The sequence below is a fragment of the Hirundo rustica genome, chromosome 11 (genome assembly GCF_015227805.2).
Source record: "Hirundo rustica isolate bHirRus1 chromosome 11, bHirRus1.pri.v3, whole genome shotgun sequence".
Taxonomy (NCBI): domain Eukaryota; kingdom Metazoa; phylum Chordata; class Aves; order Passeriformes; family Hirundinidae; genus Hirundo; species Hirundo rustica.
In genome coordinates, this window is record NC_053460.1 from 11918429 (window position 1) to 11936492 (window position 18064).

At 39.1% G+C, this 18064-nt stretch overlaps 1 long non-coding RNA gene across 1 annotated transcript in view; it reads left to right on the top strand.

Moving 5' to 3' along the window:
* Positions 1 to 5249: 5249 nt before the first annotated feature.
* Positions 5250 to 18064, top strand: part of LOC120757845 (uncharacterized) — a 126138-nt gene continuing 113323 nt past the window's right edge. Inside the window, exon 1 of the long non-coding RNA XR_005702692.2 lies at positions 5250 to 5365. This is a non-coding gene — a long non-coding RNA (uncharacterized LOC120757845). The remainder of the gene's footprint in view (positions 5366 to 18064) is intronic.

The window sequence follows — 18064 nt, forward strand, 5'->3', positions numbered from 1 at the left end:
ATAGTTTTCCATTAGTTTCTTAGCTAGTTTTTTTTATTAAAATGTGTATTTCCTATTTTCTTTTCAACCTCTTTCCCTATGAATGTTGAACAAATCTCAGTAAATTAATTATCCTGAAAATAAGAAAGCTGCAGGTGTCAGACAGTTTCTAGTGGGTATAAAACAACCTTCATTTGTCCCGCTACCAGTATTGACTTACATGATTGTTACAGGTGTATTTTAAACCACTCTTAACTGCCACGTTTAGGGCAGTTTTACAAGGAAACTGCACCTCTACAGCTGTATTTCCACTAGATTTTTCATAGCTAAAAGCTGGAAGACAAGAAACTCCTTTGGATTCTCTCAGATTAGGGAAGGTTTTCAACATGTGGTCACCAACCTATCGTATAAAAATTGTGATGTCTCCCTCTCTGATCACACCTTTCTCCTGCAGGTATTCATTGGACAAATTCTGATAACCCCTGCCAGCCTGCTGTGCTTTGGCAGCCTTGGTTCTTAGGGAACATAAGACAACTGCCTTCTTGTTGATCATGTCATTTTTAGCTGCTCAATAACCTCAAGGTACTTCCTTCTGCTGGTGAAAAGGCCGTTTCATCAAGTGTAAAACAGACTATTAAGCACTCAGTAAACATTATTAAAGAACTTGTAAGCAATTATAGACTTCTAGCATCTGTGGGGTCAGGGAGGAGTTTGAAGAATTCCTTTACTGGCTGCAGAAGCACAAAGAAGCCCTCTTAATCTCCTTTTAGATGCGGAAGTTTTTTTGAACATTAGCTTCTCAAGTATCTGGAACTTAGGTGCTTAAAAAAGTCATCTGTAGATTATATTTTGTATATTCTTGAACATTTCCTAGTTCAGTTACCCACCAGAAGGATTTTTAAACCGCCACTTTGTTCCGCTTTGAAGTGGCGACAATGGAGCTAACAGGCATAATTAAGAAGTTATTCCGACTGTAACATACATGCAGTATTTCTTTGTTTTGTACTTGTTGGTCTTTGAAGGCTGTTTTAATGAATGGCATATGCTAAGCAGTTAATTCTGTACCACTTTACACCTTTAGTCATAAATCAGCTGAAGTTCTGTCCGGCTTCTTTCCCGCCCCTCGTCTCAAACTTACTGCAATTTCCCCACTGTTCTCCTTATAACACACAGTGGGGTGCATAGCCTGATTCAAGGGCTAAGTTTTTCAGAAATATTTAAATAAAATAACTTCTGTTATTTATAGAGGAGCTGTAATTTCAGTGAGTATCTGCCACCTAACCCAGAGCCCAACAGCAGCACTCTGCAAGGTCTGAATGACGCTGGCTCAGAAACAGGGCAGTTTTCACTGCCTTTACCCCATGTGTCTCTGTAATTGGGAAGGAATTGATTGTGGCCCTGCAGGGATTGCAGCTCCTCATTCTGTCTGGAAAAGACAACCTGGTTAGAGTGGTACTGGTGTAAGGAGTGGTAAAAACATCCTTGGAGACAAGTAGCACCTAAGAGAGTTTATCCTGTGGTGCGAGCAGTTCCAGAAAGTTGTTATAAACCTTCTTTAGAATAAAAAAAAAAGCAAACTTGGTTCATGGTGCTAAGGGAGTTTGGGTCAATAGAAGACAAAGCAGTGACCACTGCTACTCTTAGGTGTAAGAACTAACCAGCCTTTTCTGTCCCTGCAGCTCCCGTAGTGTCACCTTCAACTCCAGATCCTTACCTGCAGCCATCTCCTTTGCCTTTCCTTTTCCTTGCCAGCCTCTGGTTAATACAGCACTTATCAGATGAACTCTCCCTCCAATATCTCTATTGCCAAATCAGGGAGGACTCCATGTGTATTTTTGATGTGCAATAAATGATGTGTTCCTGATGTTTTCTAGCACACCTGAATGTGGTGTCCTGCTTTGGCTGGATGGTTTGTTTGTTCAGATCCTCTTGTTTAACCATTAGTTTTCTGTTCATTTCCATGTCTTTCTCAATTTTCACATATGCTTAAGCTTTTGCAGCTCTGGTCATGAAGGGGTCAGAGAGGTGATTACAAGTTGTAAGATGACCTTACCAGTAACTCTTTAAGCATAAGTAATGTTCTGAAATTGCCTAAAGCAAAAACTGCCAATTCAGAGCTGATTGTAATGAATCAGGTTCTTCTATACAAAATAATGTGATCAATTTCTCATTTCACTGAATAAATAAGCTGGAAGATAGGGAACTGTCTATGACCCGCTGTTAACCTTTTTCCTCATTATTCATATCAAACCTATGACATGCATGTAAGAAATCTCTGGTTCAATTTTAGCTAATTATTTGTTAGAAGTGAGGGCTCTGTGAAGTGTTACTGATTGTACAAGTACCCAGGGACCTTATGACATCTGATGAAAATAGTACCAAAGCAGTTACTCAGGCCTGTATGCTTTTTGTCTGGCTATCATTATAACTAGAAATATTCTATTTCTAGGCAGCAAAACCTGTGTGTTTGCCAGTGCTGCTTCTCTCAGGTACAAGATACTCTTAAAATTCATTATTGCTCAATTATTGTTGCAATAAGGGCATCAGAGAAAAAACCATAGGAATGTGCATTGGAATAAATTATAAATTTGTGCATACAGTTTATTAATACTTTGCAATTTAATGCCTGAACCGCTTTGTCTGTAAAAATTAATTTTTGTTTATTGGCTGCTTTTATTTTATTGGCTGCATAGGATAAACAAAAAAAACTTTGCTAGCATGTGCTGAGTACAATTAATTTTACATGATCAGTACAATTAATTTCACATCATCTTTTTGTTGCAACTTACTGATTTTTTTAAGGTGCATTGATTTGCAGTGCAATGCAATGTTTTCTAAAATGCAGAACAGATTTAGAAATACAGGGATTTGTATAGAAATAAATAAGTTAGTAGCTCAGATGTTGTGCTCCCCATAGGCACAGGGTTTTCAGAACTGGCACCAATGTCACCAGCCAGTGCACAGGAATTCTGCACCATAACCCATGCACAAGCTAGAATTTTTCATTACAATATTCCTAAGAAATTCCTGACATCCCTCTTGCAGGTGGGCAAGAGAAACCCGGTGAGTTTAATGTCTTGTTGCAATTTACGCTGGAGACATGTGAGTGCTGGGAACCGTCTAACTTTAAAATATAAAAGCATCATCTCCCTACCCCACTGAGTGAAATACACCTCAGGGATTGAAAAATGTTCACATCAAGAAATAACTTTCAAGCTGTATTATTTCTGCCTAAAGAAGTCCCTGGAGACTGCATCTTCCCAAAAAATACATAATGGGAAGAAGGAAATCAGCAAGGAGGTGGAGTGTGAACAAAAAACAGGACTGATCTTTTTGGCGATAGGATTGTTGTATAATCAAAAAAATCCCCGTTGTTTTTAAAGGACAGAGAAACAATTAATTCTTAATCAAAATATTAAGATCACACAGAAAAAAAAGTGTTCTAATGGCACACATAAAACATCTCTCCTTACTGCTGGAATAGATTCCAGGAAAGCAGAATTTAAAATCAGTTGATAAAACATGAACTGCTTCATTAATAATTCACAAATTTTTGTCTTTCTGGAAATCCAGTTTATATTAGAAAATATGATTCTATGTGATGCAACTTTTACATAATTCCCAGTATCTGTAGCTTGTACTGCAAAGTCAGTCTCTCAGGCCAGCAGATGCAAAATTCTGAGCTTTGGGGACTGAGAGGAGTGCTGAACATTGCCTACAGAAAGCTCTTTGGGAGTCTTACATTTATGAATTTATGTAGGTTTATTATTAAACATGGCTCATTATGTTAGCAGCCGTGGTATGAGGCAGAATGAAATCAAAGAGAAGTGAACCCTCTTAGGTAAGCTGGGTGCTACTTCTGTGTGTATTTTCAGAAGAAACTGACAACAATGGCATCAGGACACTTTAGAAGGCGCATCACAGATGATGCCTCTGATGCCTGGAATGACTCTGTGTTTGATTCCAGCTCTTCTCTTATTTTGTACAGGTATAGCGAAGGTCTCAAGTTAGAGGCAGTGCAGGTTCAGGCCAATGAATTATGGCCCTGAAGGAATTTTACAGCTCAGCCAAGAAGCCCTCAGTACACGGGTTTATCAAAAAAGTGGTGGCAGGCTCCTGGCTGCACCCAGTGCCATCAGGCACAGTTAAAATGAAGTTAGAGAGAAGACAAATGAAGGCTGCTCTCTTCTCAGCTAAGTCAGTCCATGGTCTTCCTTGACCCTGGGGCTGGTGGTTGCTGACTGGAATCTCAATGGCTATTTTCTAGTGACAATTTCAGTGTCTGAGCTCATTAATCAATTTCTATTCGGCAGGATCAGTTTGTGGAAAACTTGCAAAGGTTACTTAATCCAGAGGGAACATGTACTGTTAGACAGAAGTCATTTCAGTCACAGCATAAAAACAAAATTTTCCAAATCTGTCTTGTATCACATTTTCCATGACTGTATCAGTTACTGATAGCAAAGAACAAATCACCAAGATCAGTCATAGTGATGTTAGGAAAACACCACCTCTGCCTGCTTTCCTTAAGAAAATAAGTCTTTCTGCATCATAAAATCCATCACATCTCTTAACTCCATGGCTCCAGCGTGAAACAGGAAACAACAGTGCTGAAATAGTCAAAATTGAAAATGTGAGAGAGGCTTTTCTTTAACTCTGTCCAGTAATATCAGTTCTTATCCAGCCTAAGAACTGGATTTCAAAGCAATTTATAGAAATCCACAATCTGTTTAAATCCTTGAAAAGTTAATCCTTACAAACACCTGGCATAGGACTTGAGTGACTTAAAGGAATTCCCAGGGTTCTGTAGCTTTGCACGAGGGTGCACACACACTATAGGACACCCAGGAGGGAAAACAGACATAGGAGTGGCTGGTGGAAATAAAGAAATGCTTTAGTGTTCAAAGAAATTGGCTTAATAGTTTCAATATGAAAGAATAAAATACTACTTTATTTCTTAAAGATGGTAAAAAATATTTTTAAAGCAAACCTTCAAATATTTGGGTTCAATCTCAGTTGCCCATTGTGTGGGAATGGTTATTAGCTGGCCATGGCAATATCCTGGCAAACTGCCTCCTCAGTGAGGCACAATGCCAGAGTTTGGTGTGATTCAAAAGCTCAGTATAGTTAGTGAAGTCATTTTGTGCTCAGTATTTTGGTTTATTTTTTTCTTTTAGGGTTTTAAACTTTTTTTTTTTTTTTAATTTCAATATTTTCTATTTTATTGTTTCCATGTGTTTTTCTCTGTGCTAGTATGAACCTTCTCTTACCAGGGATGATGAGCTGCTTTGTGACCTCTCTGAAGTGTGGAGTCTGATGGGGTAACTGGACAGTGTCAGAACCAGCATAGCACCTTTGTACTCTTCTGCTCAGACTGAGAAATGAGGTAAGGTGTGTACCACAGCCACCTTTTCTAATGCGGTTTGAAAAAGGTACTGTGGTCTTTCAGGACTTGAAAGGGGCATGTAAGAAAGATGGAGGAAAACTTTTTAGCAGGTCCCATTTTTATAGGGAAAGGCATAATGGTCTTAAATTGAAGGAAGATTAATTTAAATTGGATATAAAAGGGTATTTTTTACAATGAGAGTGATAAAACACTGGCACAGTTTGCCCTGAGGCGCCCCATCCCAGGAAACACTCAAGGTGAGGTTAATGGGACTTTTGGTAACCTGATCTCGTTGAAGATGTACCTGTTCATTGCAGAGGGGTTGGATTGGATGAGCTTTAAAAGTCCCTTCCAACCTAAACAATTATGTGATTTTTAAAACCACATCTATTTTGCTTATGGTGAATAACCCACAACTATTTCTTTCCTTTACCTGAACTTGGATTAAAATTTTTGTGGAGCCTGATCAGTTTTTTCCTCATGTTGCTACTCAGGAGACCTTTTCCCAGAATCACAGAAATCACTAAGGTTGGAAGGAGCTCTGGAGATCACCCAGTCCAACCCCTGCCATGGCAGGGTTACCTGGAGCAAGTTACACAACGTGTCCAGGGGGTTTTGGGATGTCTCCAGAGAGGGAGACTCCCTTCCCTCCCTGGGCAGCTCTTCCAGTGCTCTGCCACCCTCAGTGTAAAGAAGCTCTTCCTCAAGTTGAGGTAGAATTTTTTGTGCTTAGTTCAAGCCATTGCTCCTTGTCCTGTCCCTGGCTCCATCCCCATGGCACCCTAGACATTTGCTCTTAGCAGAGCTGATGGGAGAACTACTACCAGAAAAGACAAAAAATATGGCTGGATTAAGTCCCAGATTTACTCACTCCACAAGATGGGCAAGATGTGCAGGTGGTGTTCACATGTTTATCCAAGGATCTGGACTGAGGTCGCTTCCAGGGAAGGTTGTGAGTTGTAGAGGGTCACACCTGCCACAGGACAGGTCAGGTTAGTTATCCAGCATGGTATGAAAGTGTGGGGAAGGAAGGACTTTTCCATACTAAGCATCAGGGTAACTTGTGGGAGGTGCTTAAATGTAGAGACAGCAGTGAGTTTACACAGAAGTCAGGCACAAAACCAGAAGTCTGGCCATGAACTACCCAGAGAAGAATCCTCTGTGGAGTTAATGAACACTTACAGGACATTGTTGTGTGATTTCCACAAACATCTTCTTCTGTCAGCATTTTTTTTTTTAATTATTTTTTTTCCCCAGCTTACTATGGTAGTTATTCAGTGATGCATGTTTTTCATGGAAAAAAATTCTTGATTTTGTGAATTTTTCGAGTATATTAATTAGTGGTAACCTTAAAGTCAGGAAGGTACTCTTCTTTATGTGATTTCCATATGTACATTTAGTTTCCATGATGTCCTGATGGATTCCCAAAATATTAATAGGAATGAGCCGAGGCAGAAGTTGGTGTATTAGCGTCTAGAAAGATTTATTTTTCATGGCAAAGTTTTACAAGAAAGATTATTCTGTAACTCTCCGCACAGATACGCGTGGATGAGTGGATTGCAAGTGTTACTTCCACAATTGGTTCTGGAGGCATTAGCTGACAGGGTGATTGTGCCCCTTTCCCACACATGTTAGCAATGATCTTGTTGCAGGAGCATTGCAGGAGATATTGAAATGAGCTGACTTTGAGAGTGTTTCCTGAGTTTAAATTCCTTGACTGTAAAGCAATATCCTAACAGTTATATGCTACTCAACGACAGAGGGAAAAGGGGAAAAGTGATCGAGAGATGCATAATGACCTGATTTTTTGCCACTGTGTTGAAAAGCTGCAACTACATTCCATGGCTGTACCTCTGCTGTCTTTTCAGAAAGATCCTGATTGAGATGTTTATGCAATTTCCTGTTAGTGGTAACAGTTCTGTTTTCTTGCATCTGCTTCTCACCCTGTTTTCAGCAAAGCAGTGTTGATGCAGAAGGTGGCACAAATAGAACTTTACCTGTCCTACCATTACCATAATTTGGCTGTAAGCATGCAGGTTTTTAATGGGTAATTGATTGGTGACTGTTGAAATTAAAATTCCGTCCTAGGTCCCTGTTGGTCAGTGCGTGTTCAAAGCAGTCTAATACTCTTCAATACAGCCAAGAGCAGCTTCTGCTGGCTGCTGCTCGGGAGAACCAAGGCCTCAGATTGCCTCTGGCTCTCTCCATGCTTGAAAATCCAAGTTCCACCATGCTTCTGTGTAATAGACACAAGGCATACCAGATGCAGACTGGAAATTGGCTTTTAATGATTGATATTGCTTGTGTGAAGCAAGGATGTTGTGCTGAATATAGAAGTGCTGTAAGAGCATTACCAGCAACACTGAATTATCACAGACATGTCATTGATGTGAGTATTTAAGCTCTACTTGACTGAGAACATAAGTTCTGGTTCCCTTGGATGTAGGTATCATCTTCGTCAGTGGCAATGAACATTAAATAACAGAGGAAGAATCAAAGAAACCAGACTAAAACCTATCAATTTCTATCAATTTATGTTGACCTCTATAGGTGAGAAAACTATTATGACTTTGTTTACCCTAAGAATGCTACTAACTGAGGTGGAGCTGAGCTGGTGCTGTGAGAACAGCCCCTCTCTAAATGAAAGTAATTATTTACGAGCAGGATTGTACCACGGGACTGAGGGTCTGAATCTCCAGGATTCTGGAGAGGTAGTTAAAACCTGGCTTTGCCAATATATTTGCCACAATCTACTCCGTTGCATAAAAATGCTGAAAGTTTTTTGATCCCAAACCTTTTACCTGCAGAGGGATACCCAAAAGCTTAATTTCTTTCTCATAGACTATCTTACTATGTAAAGTTTTCCAAAGTGTTTCTGTTCAAATCAAATAACAGAATCTCCTGATTGCATTTCCGTCCTGTGTCTCGGTGCAATCTGGAATGAATAAAAAAATGAGAGAAAAAATTTGACACACAGTATTGAGATGCCAGGCAAAGCTCTGGAGGGCAGAACAAAAGGGGAGAGAGCCCAAGCATTCCAGCCATGGGAACATCTGTACAAAAGCACTGCAGCAAAGACGTGCCAGGTGGTGGTGTGGCCCCTGAGAGAGCTGGTGCTGGACACATGGGTTTGGAGCGCGCTGCTGTATCCGGTGTATTCTCGTCAGATTACATCCAACGAGGCTGGTCTGCTCCACCTATGGTGTTACTGAGGGCTGACCTGCACTGCAAATCATCCAGGTTATAAGAAAGTATAAACCTTATTTATTGTTCTCTAAATGTGCATGCAAATGCAAATTCTCCTTTACATATAAGATAATAACATTATTTGTAGAACCATGGTCTGTGTTTGAGTGCTAGTTTTCTGAAAATGCATGTTTTGCATGTATGTTCCTTTCCTTTGGGGCATGTTTAGTATGAACCTCTGTATATCTACTTGTCTCACTTGTGTTTGATAAAAAGACCTCATGTCTGAAATGTATGATTTTAGAGCAAAGTTTTTATTTGAATTCTGAAAGTACCATTTGCCCCTGGTGCTCCTGTACACAGTGAGTTAAAGTCAAACTCCTGACTGTAATCCTGTCCCACAAGATTCTCAGGCAGGAGCTACTGCCATTGACTATACATTTCATATAAAAGGTACACAATTGTCCTCTTAATAATTTCATTTACTATGGTGGGATTTTTATTCTCACTGTACCCTTTAGCTGGAAGAGGTGGTAGATTTATGAAGTATTTCCTGGACTTGCCTAGGGCACAGCCACAGGCCCTAGAAGACATTAATTAAAATAGCAGATTCTATTCCCATTGAGACAAACAAGGTGTCTAGACTGACAAAATGGCACGCATAGCCTGGTTCCTAAACAGCATTTTGGACAAGTAAGAGCAGTAATTTGCAAAATTGGAATTGATCTCTGAAATATAATCCATGAGTAGAAAATCTCAGTACAGAAATTCTGAATATACTGTGTGTTATGGATAGAACTAGTTCAGAGCAACACTTTATTCACCATGAATGGTTGGTTTTGGTGTACTTAGTGTTTGAAAATTCACCTTGACTTCAGTATTGGAACATCATGCAAAGATTTAGAAGGCTGAGCCAGAAAAAAAAAAAAAAAAATCCGAAAGTACAACTGAATGATTTTGTACCTTCTTCAGGGTCTGAAATAATGAACATCACATTTTTCATTTGAAAACAAGAGTTTAAAAAAAAAAAAAAAAAAAAAAGGTAAAATTTAATTTTTAAATTAAAACTTCTTTGCTCTTTATAAAAAAAATAATTTAATATTTTTATATATTTAATTTTTCTAGAAGTTCTTTTACTTTGCTTTTGCTGAGAAAAAAAGGTGTTTCAGTTATTGTCTACTAGTGTTTGATGAGAAAAATCAGTGTCTCACAAAGTTGCAGACAGAAGTGTGGGATGTGACTGTCAGTAGGTATTGATTTTTAATATCCAAAATAGCTCTCAACACCATAATGATGTTTGATAATTTACAACAAATAAAAGCAAATTTAAAGTGTGTTTGAGTCACTACAATGACAGGTAATTCAGAAGAATTTTGAATTAATTAATTCAAAAGAGAAGGCAGATCCATGACACAACTGCCACTAATGGTTTACATCCTGCTTCTCTGTGGTCCTGTAGATAATGAACAATAACTACTTACTGTCACTGAATGCTGTTATATAGGTGAGCAATAATTCCCGTGCACCTTCTAGACTGGAGAGATATTTTAATCCTTTTAAGGCTTGGCGTGGGTGATCCATTTGTTTGCTACTTGTTGCACACACGACAGCAACAGAATGCCAGTTTGTACAAGCCCTGACCTCTGGTTGTCTGATGTATCAGAAATAGCAAACATTTAACCCAAGTAGTGCTTAATTGTCAGAACACTTTGCTCATTTCCAAACAATTGCCCTAAGCTGTGATGCCTAAGGGGCAGTGAAGCTTTGCCGAGCCCTGCCAGCCCATCAGCAGCAGGGGAGTTGTGTTTCTGCAGTAACAGGCAGATGGCAAAAGCAACTGCGGCAAAGAAGCCCGAAACAGCTTGTTCCGATGTAGCGGATTACTGACTTCCCATCTTCATGGTTTTCTTGACGTTGATCGCTTCTAAAGGAAAGAGTCACAGCCCAGATTTGGGTCATAGATTTAGGTCTTTAAAGGATCTTTTATTGGAGTTTTAAATAACAGATAGTGAATGAGAGCTTGCAAAGAGGGCATTGTACAAATTCCATGCACATGGGAGCACCTCAGATCTTTGATTATCTGTGGGCAGACAGCCACTTGAAGGTATTTTCCTACCTAGAGCATTTTTTCTGGATTCGTACATTTTAATTTCATGCCTGCTGGCTTATGAAAAGAGTAGGTGTGTTCTTTACACTTAAAAAAAGTCTTTCTGGAAGCCCTTATTCCCCAGCAGAAGTAAATTAGACTTCAAAACTATTGTTCTGTGATGAGCATAACTTCAGGGCTATACCCAGATGCCCAAAGCCAAGGAGCAGTGTGCACTCGTGCAGTGAGCAGTCCTGAAAACATGGCAGAGATCAGAGGCTGTGTCTCGGTGCAGGACAAGAGACCCACGGGTTGTGTCTGATCCAAGAATGACCCATGGGGACAGGGCAGCCCAGCCACGGGTGTGCATTGCCTTAGTGAGGCTGGAAGGCTGAATATTCAATTATACATGAATTATGTACCTTTAGACAGTAAAGCGCATGTGGATCCTATATCATTCATTAATGTGTAATTTTTACCTTTATTCAATTTCCAAGTAGTATTCCCTGCATAGGTGACATAACAGAATTTCTGTCTAGATATTAAATAACTATCTAGTGTGCTTCCCATTGCTTTGTCTCAGTGTAACATAAGGATTTTCAAAAGAATCTTTCCATATGTATATTTTTATTTTAATTATAACACTCTAAGTTAAAACTGAAATTTGTCCTCTATAATTTTGTTTCTGTGATTATTTTAGTCCTATTTATGCCTACCTTATGCTCATTCTTATTTTCAGTGTTCTTCCCATCTATCATCTGCCCATAAAGCATTTTTAAAAATTCCATCAGAAAAACAAAGTATTATAGGTGGCAAAATAAAACATAATCTCCACAGAAACTGCCTCCTTTCTCCCCACTACTGCAATATTTTTACCAGATGTACTTGAATAAAGGGCCAAACGGAGTAGATCTTGATCACATGGTCACAGCTGCAAACACAGTAGTTGCTGGTCACATGGTCACAGCTGGAATTAACTTAAAATTTTTTATTCAGTTGGTAATACCAGCTTGTTTTATTTTTCCCCAGCAACAAAACTGTATTGCAGACGACATCTGTCTTTCCAGCTGTTCCCTGGGCTTGAAGAACCACTCTTCTCTCCCAGAAGTTTGCCAATCATCCCCTTAAAACTGGAAAACCAGAAAAGTGTAGAAGCAAACTGATGTGGGAATAGATATAAAACAAATCCAAACAGAGTCATGTGATGCTACATTTCCAAGTATTCCTTTCATTTCCTCATATTGAAATAAATTCCAAAGTTATTTCACAGATTTCACAATTTGGCTGTAAAATAAAAGAAGGAAAAATTGCTTTGATAGAACGGTAGAACCCTTTGTCAGGGTAAAAACCTTTGAATGTCTCTTCTGCACACTGCCTGCTGATTACTGCGGATCTGCAGTAATATAACTTTCTCAACCGCTCAATGTTCAGCAAAAGCAGCCACTAAGAGTATCTCAAACGTTCCTAATTTGCACTCAATTTTTGCACCTCTTCACCAACACCACAGCAACAATTGCTACAGGAATTTTATGTAGTATTTGAACTTTAACAAGTGAAAGCACCATATTTGATGCCTTTCCCTTTTACACAAGATTTCGTTGTACTCCATTGGGTGTCCTTTTTATCATCTTGTGTCTGCTGCCACAATGTTGGGCGCCTGCCCTTTTGAAACAAAGACCTCTACAGTCTCATTAGAAGAAACTGGTTACATTTTGGTTATGGACATCTTTTGTTGGAGAAATATATTCTGTAGGTTCTATAACACCTGACTGGTATTTAAAAAGGATTGTGATTTTGAAAGGCAACATATTCTACTCATTTGTGATGTGAATTGCCAACTAGGAAAAAATTCTGCAGTACGTCTTAATAATTACAGCAAGAATCTCTAGGTCTTTTCTAAACAGGATTATCCCTTGGATTTTATTCTTAAATTCTTAACAAAATAATTATGTACTCTGTGGTATCAAGATTTTCAAAAGCATTTGATGTTTGTTTCCTCTGAGCATGGGCAAAGGCTCTTTTCAAACTCCACTGAAGATGCAGATGGCACATACTTTTCTGTACACTCATCTCAATCTGTCTATCCATCTACACGGAATGTATACCCAAGGTAGTGCAAAGGATTCCTGTCATTTGTCCTTTAAGAGACACAATACTTTCATTTCTGCAGCTCTTTATTCCTGTGTCCACCGTGTTCATTTTCCAAATGGGAAAAAGCAAAACATGGGTTTTGCAAAATATTTAGTTTAGTATAGTACAAAATATTGCTAAAGTTTGGGCCAATACTTTCAACTACTGTATTTGAAAAATTAATATTTATCTTGTACATACTGAATAACATGGATTTTGCACTTAGGGCTTTTTTTCCCTTCCTTTTAGATTGGTTTGATTTTCTGTTGTGGTATTTTTTGAGTTTTGTTGGTTGGTTTTATGATTTTGTTTTGAGTTTTTACTCTTTTTATTTTTTGGTGACTGCTACAAAATGAGAGGCTTCAATTTAACCTGTTTGGTTTAAATTAAATTCATATTTGCAAAACAAAGAGAAAAAATACATTTCAGTTGTTATGAGGATTTGCATTGTCTGGATTTCCATTACAAGCCAAAATATGGGGCAATTACCAGTTTCTATATGCAGATACGTGTGGGAGTCTGCTGGCAAGAAGGAAAAATTAGCTCAGTAGCTTGATTTGCCTTTAAATTCAGTCACGTCTCAGACCAGCCCCTGATTTTAGCTAGAACCCCTCTGTTTGCCCAGCATTTTGCCGTATTTATTTCATATTGGTAGTCTCAATAGCAATTCTATGAATAAAAGGAGGTTTAGTGTATTCCCAAGCTGCCTTACTCTCCATGAGCAGCTGGGAACTTTGTGCAAGCAGATCACTTTCAAGGTGTCTTTTCAAAGACAAGAATTCACAGGCAAAGGTATGGAGGGTGGGAAGGGGAGGCGGTGAGAGCTCCATGGCCTGGAACAGGAGGGGCAGGCAGGGCACAGTGCTCTGCTGTGGGCTCACTCAGATGAAATGCTGTGTGATTCAGGTCTCCACTGAACCAGGGTATCTGTAAAACAAATCTCCTGTTCCAGAACAGGCACAGAGTTCAGCACTTTCCTATGCTGGGCAAAGTGTTCCGTGCTGAAACTACACCTATCAGATGGCTCTGCTGCTGGAGCACAAAGGACTCAAATGTTGCTTAAACTTGCTAATATATGCACTTTTATTTTTTATTTTTAAATTTTATTTTTCCCTTTTAATGTCTACTACTGCTTCTTGTTTCTGACTGCTGCCTGGGATTGCATTTCTTCCTTAATGTTTTGCTTGCTGTTTTATTTTCAGATGGCATTTTTCCCAAGAGTCTGCAATTCTTGCAAAATAAAAGAATATTGATTATTTTTCACTTTGGCAAAATACCAAGTAAAAATGATGAGATTAATTTAAAGTTGCCTCTAATCCTGGGAAGATAGCACCTTTTTCTAGGGGTGCTATCACTTTTATTTCCTTTTTTCTTTTTAATTTTGATGTTATTTTCATTTAACAAAATATGGCTGTATTTACTTCTGTCTCTGACCTTATAGCTGGCCACCCTCATTTTGGCAAAGCAGAAATTATTGAAAATGTTCAATCTTGTAGATATTTAACATTCAGTCCCAGAGATATTTAATGCCCATTTTAAAGATTGAGACTTAATTGGAAAAGCAGTAAGATTTGGGACAGGTTCTGCAGCTGCTAATACATTTTCCAGAGTGAATTCCAAAAGTAAATTAACTGAAATAAAAATGTTGACTCAAGGAGTAGGATATTTCTCAACGTGAGTAAGAAGGGTTATCCCACTTTTAGTTACTTTCCATAAATGGTTTCACTGTAATTATAGCATGTGTTAACTTTGAGGCTGGGCTGGATAGGAATATTTATAAAAGCTGACATTTCAATAAATTGACCTGGTTTACAAGTTTCTGAAGGAAAAGCAAGAAATATGGAAAAACCACCTGACATGGCAAGCATGTTAAAACAAATCAAACAAGTCCTGATTTGTGAGCCCACGAGCACTCTTATATATTCAATGGAGAAAACAAATCAAATGCTTGTAAATGCTGTTTAAGGGCTTACACACAACTTGACTTGATTAGAAAACTAAATATTTGATTATTTGTGGTTTTGATTTTATGAATGCTGCTTTCCTTTACTTGTGCTCTCAAGATGTTCAACGTCTGGTGAGAAAAATTGTGGATAGTGTTTCCATGTGTGGTGCCCATAGAGTAGATTTGGATCCTCGTGCACTGCTTACAGAAATGTCTTCATGCTGCTGTCCCGTCAATGTCTGTGGGAGTTTCTTAATGGAGAATTCAGTAACAAAAATCCAAGATTAGATTTGGCTTGAGAGTTCAATCCAGGTTCTTCCCTTCAGCCAGTATGATGCCATCATCATTTTGGTCCCCTGCTGCTTTTAAACAATGTAGGCTTAAAACAAACCCAGATTCCAGTGCCATCCTGTCAGTGTGACCACATTTTGAAGGTTCCTGTTAGCATTTTGTTTCGTTCTTGTGCTCTCCCTTCTTTTATTTTCTTTCTTCCATGTTTTAAATTGCACATGGGATTGGTGGTAAGATTGTCAACAAGATTTTTAAGACCCATTTGCTTTTGCAAGATGAATGGGAGTATTTGAGACACTCAGAGCAATCAGACATGCCAAGCAAATGGCAGAAAATTTATGGGAGTCTAAAATGGTTGGTGACACAGACTTCCTGTGCCTTTGGTTGCAGGTCCAGAGCTGTGCACGTGCATGCTTCTGTTTGTACCTGGGCCTCACTGAGGAGCGGAGAGATCCTCCTCCTACGCAGAGTGCCCTGTGACTTTGTTAAACTGTCATGGCTTAAAGCTTTACAGTAACAGAGGCTTTGTTCTGGTAATGCAATGTGGGTGGCAAGGCAAAGCCAGGAGTGGTCTAAGGCTGTGGCATGGGCTTTGACTCTAAAACTGAGAAAACTATAAAAAGGCAAAGAAAATGTGTGGTTGTGTAATAGGAGCCTGGTGCTGTGAGAGAAAATCCTTCCACAGCAAGAGCAGGACACTGACTCGGGGGTCTTGGTGGGTCTGCCCCACTGGAGGGGGCAGAGCAGCGCAGAGACACTGCGGAGAAAGGACCTGAATGTGGGAGAATCAACAGAGAATGTGTCTGCAGGCAACGATGTTTCAGTCTCTTCCTGGTGCTGATAAAGACAAAAATCCTTGATCCTCTCCTTCCAAGAGAGATCCGGTTTTGATCCCACTAACTCCAGGTTTTCTGCATAAATTAATGCAACAATCACCATGACTTTGATACTTTTCTAATCAGTAATGACTTTTAAGCTTCCATTTGGTGGTGTACACTTCTGTAACATTTATCAGGTCTGAATATCACACAAAGTTAAAATATTTTGCATTTGTGCAGGAGATATCCTTGTGCAAGAGGAATTAAGGTACACTTTTGAATATGTTTGGTGCAGAACCATTGATTTCCCCTAAATCCACTGTCTTCTGTGCTCCTCTGGAACAAAATGGCAAAAGAAACCAGGGCAGTAAGTCACACACTCGGGCAAAAGGCTGCAGCTATTGCTGCAGGGATCCTCAAGTCCTGAAATGAGCTTAGGGACACAAAAAGCCATTCATATTACAAATTACCCTTTGCTTTTGAACTGTAAATTATCTTTATTATTAGGCTGGCCATGGTACTGCAATTATTAGGTGCCCTGTGTCTAAAGGTTTTAGCAATTAGAAGTCTGGGGTGACAGTCTCATGATACAGAGCGATAAAATATGTCCAGTCAAGACAAAGAGATGGTCTATATTCGTGTCTTCAGCATGTATCACAGGGAGCCTGGAAGCTGTGCCGCTCTTAAACATTTCAATTAGCCCTGACATGGCCACTGTGAGCCCACAGATTATCGTTCTGTTGCTGTTAAGTTTTTATGAGGCTTTGCCCTCAGATTACCCATTTTCACAGCAATCTATAAATCTGAAACTGCAACATCTGATTAATTCTCCCAGAAGAGAATAGTGAAGATCCAGATTTTTTTCATTAATGAAGTTTGTGCTGTTCCGAGGTCTCATATATTTCAGCCATTGTTTTACAGTTTTTTCCCCATTCTAATCTCTTTCCTAAGGTACCAAGGGAGGCAGGAGCTTCAAAATCGCCCACTTCTTTGATCTAACAAATTAGACTGACTTGTCTTGTAACACCATCTTGCAAGACGATGGCCATTCTTTGCTGTTTTTTTAGAGCGAACAGAGCTGTAGTGTACCAATATTATTTCATTACTAACAATTGCTTGGCATCACTTTTCTATTGAGTATTGTACAGTCTTCTTTTTATGCACCATATTCCAAATTAAATGTCATGTGGCTTTGCATATTTTTTGAGCTTTGAGATCAGATGGACCCAAAAATGTAAAATGAAACTGAGCTGAATCTGCTACATATTTCCTGTTGTCAAATAGAAACTCTGAGAAAAAAATACTCCTTCACTTTTCACAGATAGGGAAGCTGAGGCACAGATATCTATTTAAATGCATTCTGGTGACACACAGAGAAGAAAATTTCCCTCTCATTGTCTGTTTTATCTGGTGGAGAAAGCTGGATGATATTCATGTGGTGTTTCCTTCAACAAAGAAATTCTTTCACTGTAGCATTAGGTAAATTAGCTGAATGATAAAAAAGAGATAGTAATCCAGATGTTATGTAGCAATATCCTTTCAAATAACTTGTGAGGCCTTGAAGTAAAGCTTCCAGGATTCTGTATGATAAAGGCCATCAAAAAAGTGTTGGAAGAGCAATGAGGTTTGTATGCTGGCCTCTATGAGTCTCATGTAGATATCAAAAGACACATGGGCTAGATAATGTCAGCCCACAGAAAGTATTTTATGAGTATTTTTAAATGCTCTTGCAATGTGTCAGTACCATGGCAATGGTGCTTAAATTCCTGTTGCTTGGAATGTCGTTGAAGGAATGACACCGTCTTCCAATTAGCCTTTGCTGCCCTGAGCCTGGTCCTGCTGCATCCTGAATAACCCAACATGAGAAGCTTAGAGAGGAGATCAAATAGATCTGTTTCAGCCATGCTAGACTTGCCATCCTTTGCCCATTGAGGGGATTCTGTATTTCCTTGCCTGGAGTCAGGGCAAGGTTTGCTTTCGTCTTACCCTCTCTGTGGTATCCTGCCAACAGCATATTCAGGAATGGGCCCGAAGCACAGGGGTGAGCCAGATCAATGAAAGAGGTCAAACTGTGGCCCAGAGATCATTCATGAGCCCCTAGAGAGGAAGTACTGAAAATCAGAAGTGTTGTCTAGGAATATGCTCTGTGAAAAATCTTTTTGATTCTATATAAGTTTTGCAAACCTGTGGCCAAAGGGAACTATTCATCTTCATCTTTCTGTTTGCATCTAGTCTGAATCCTT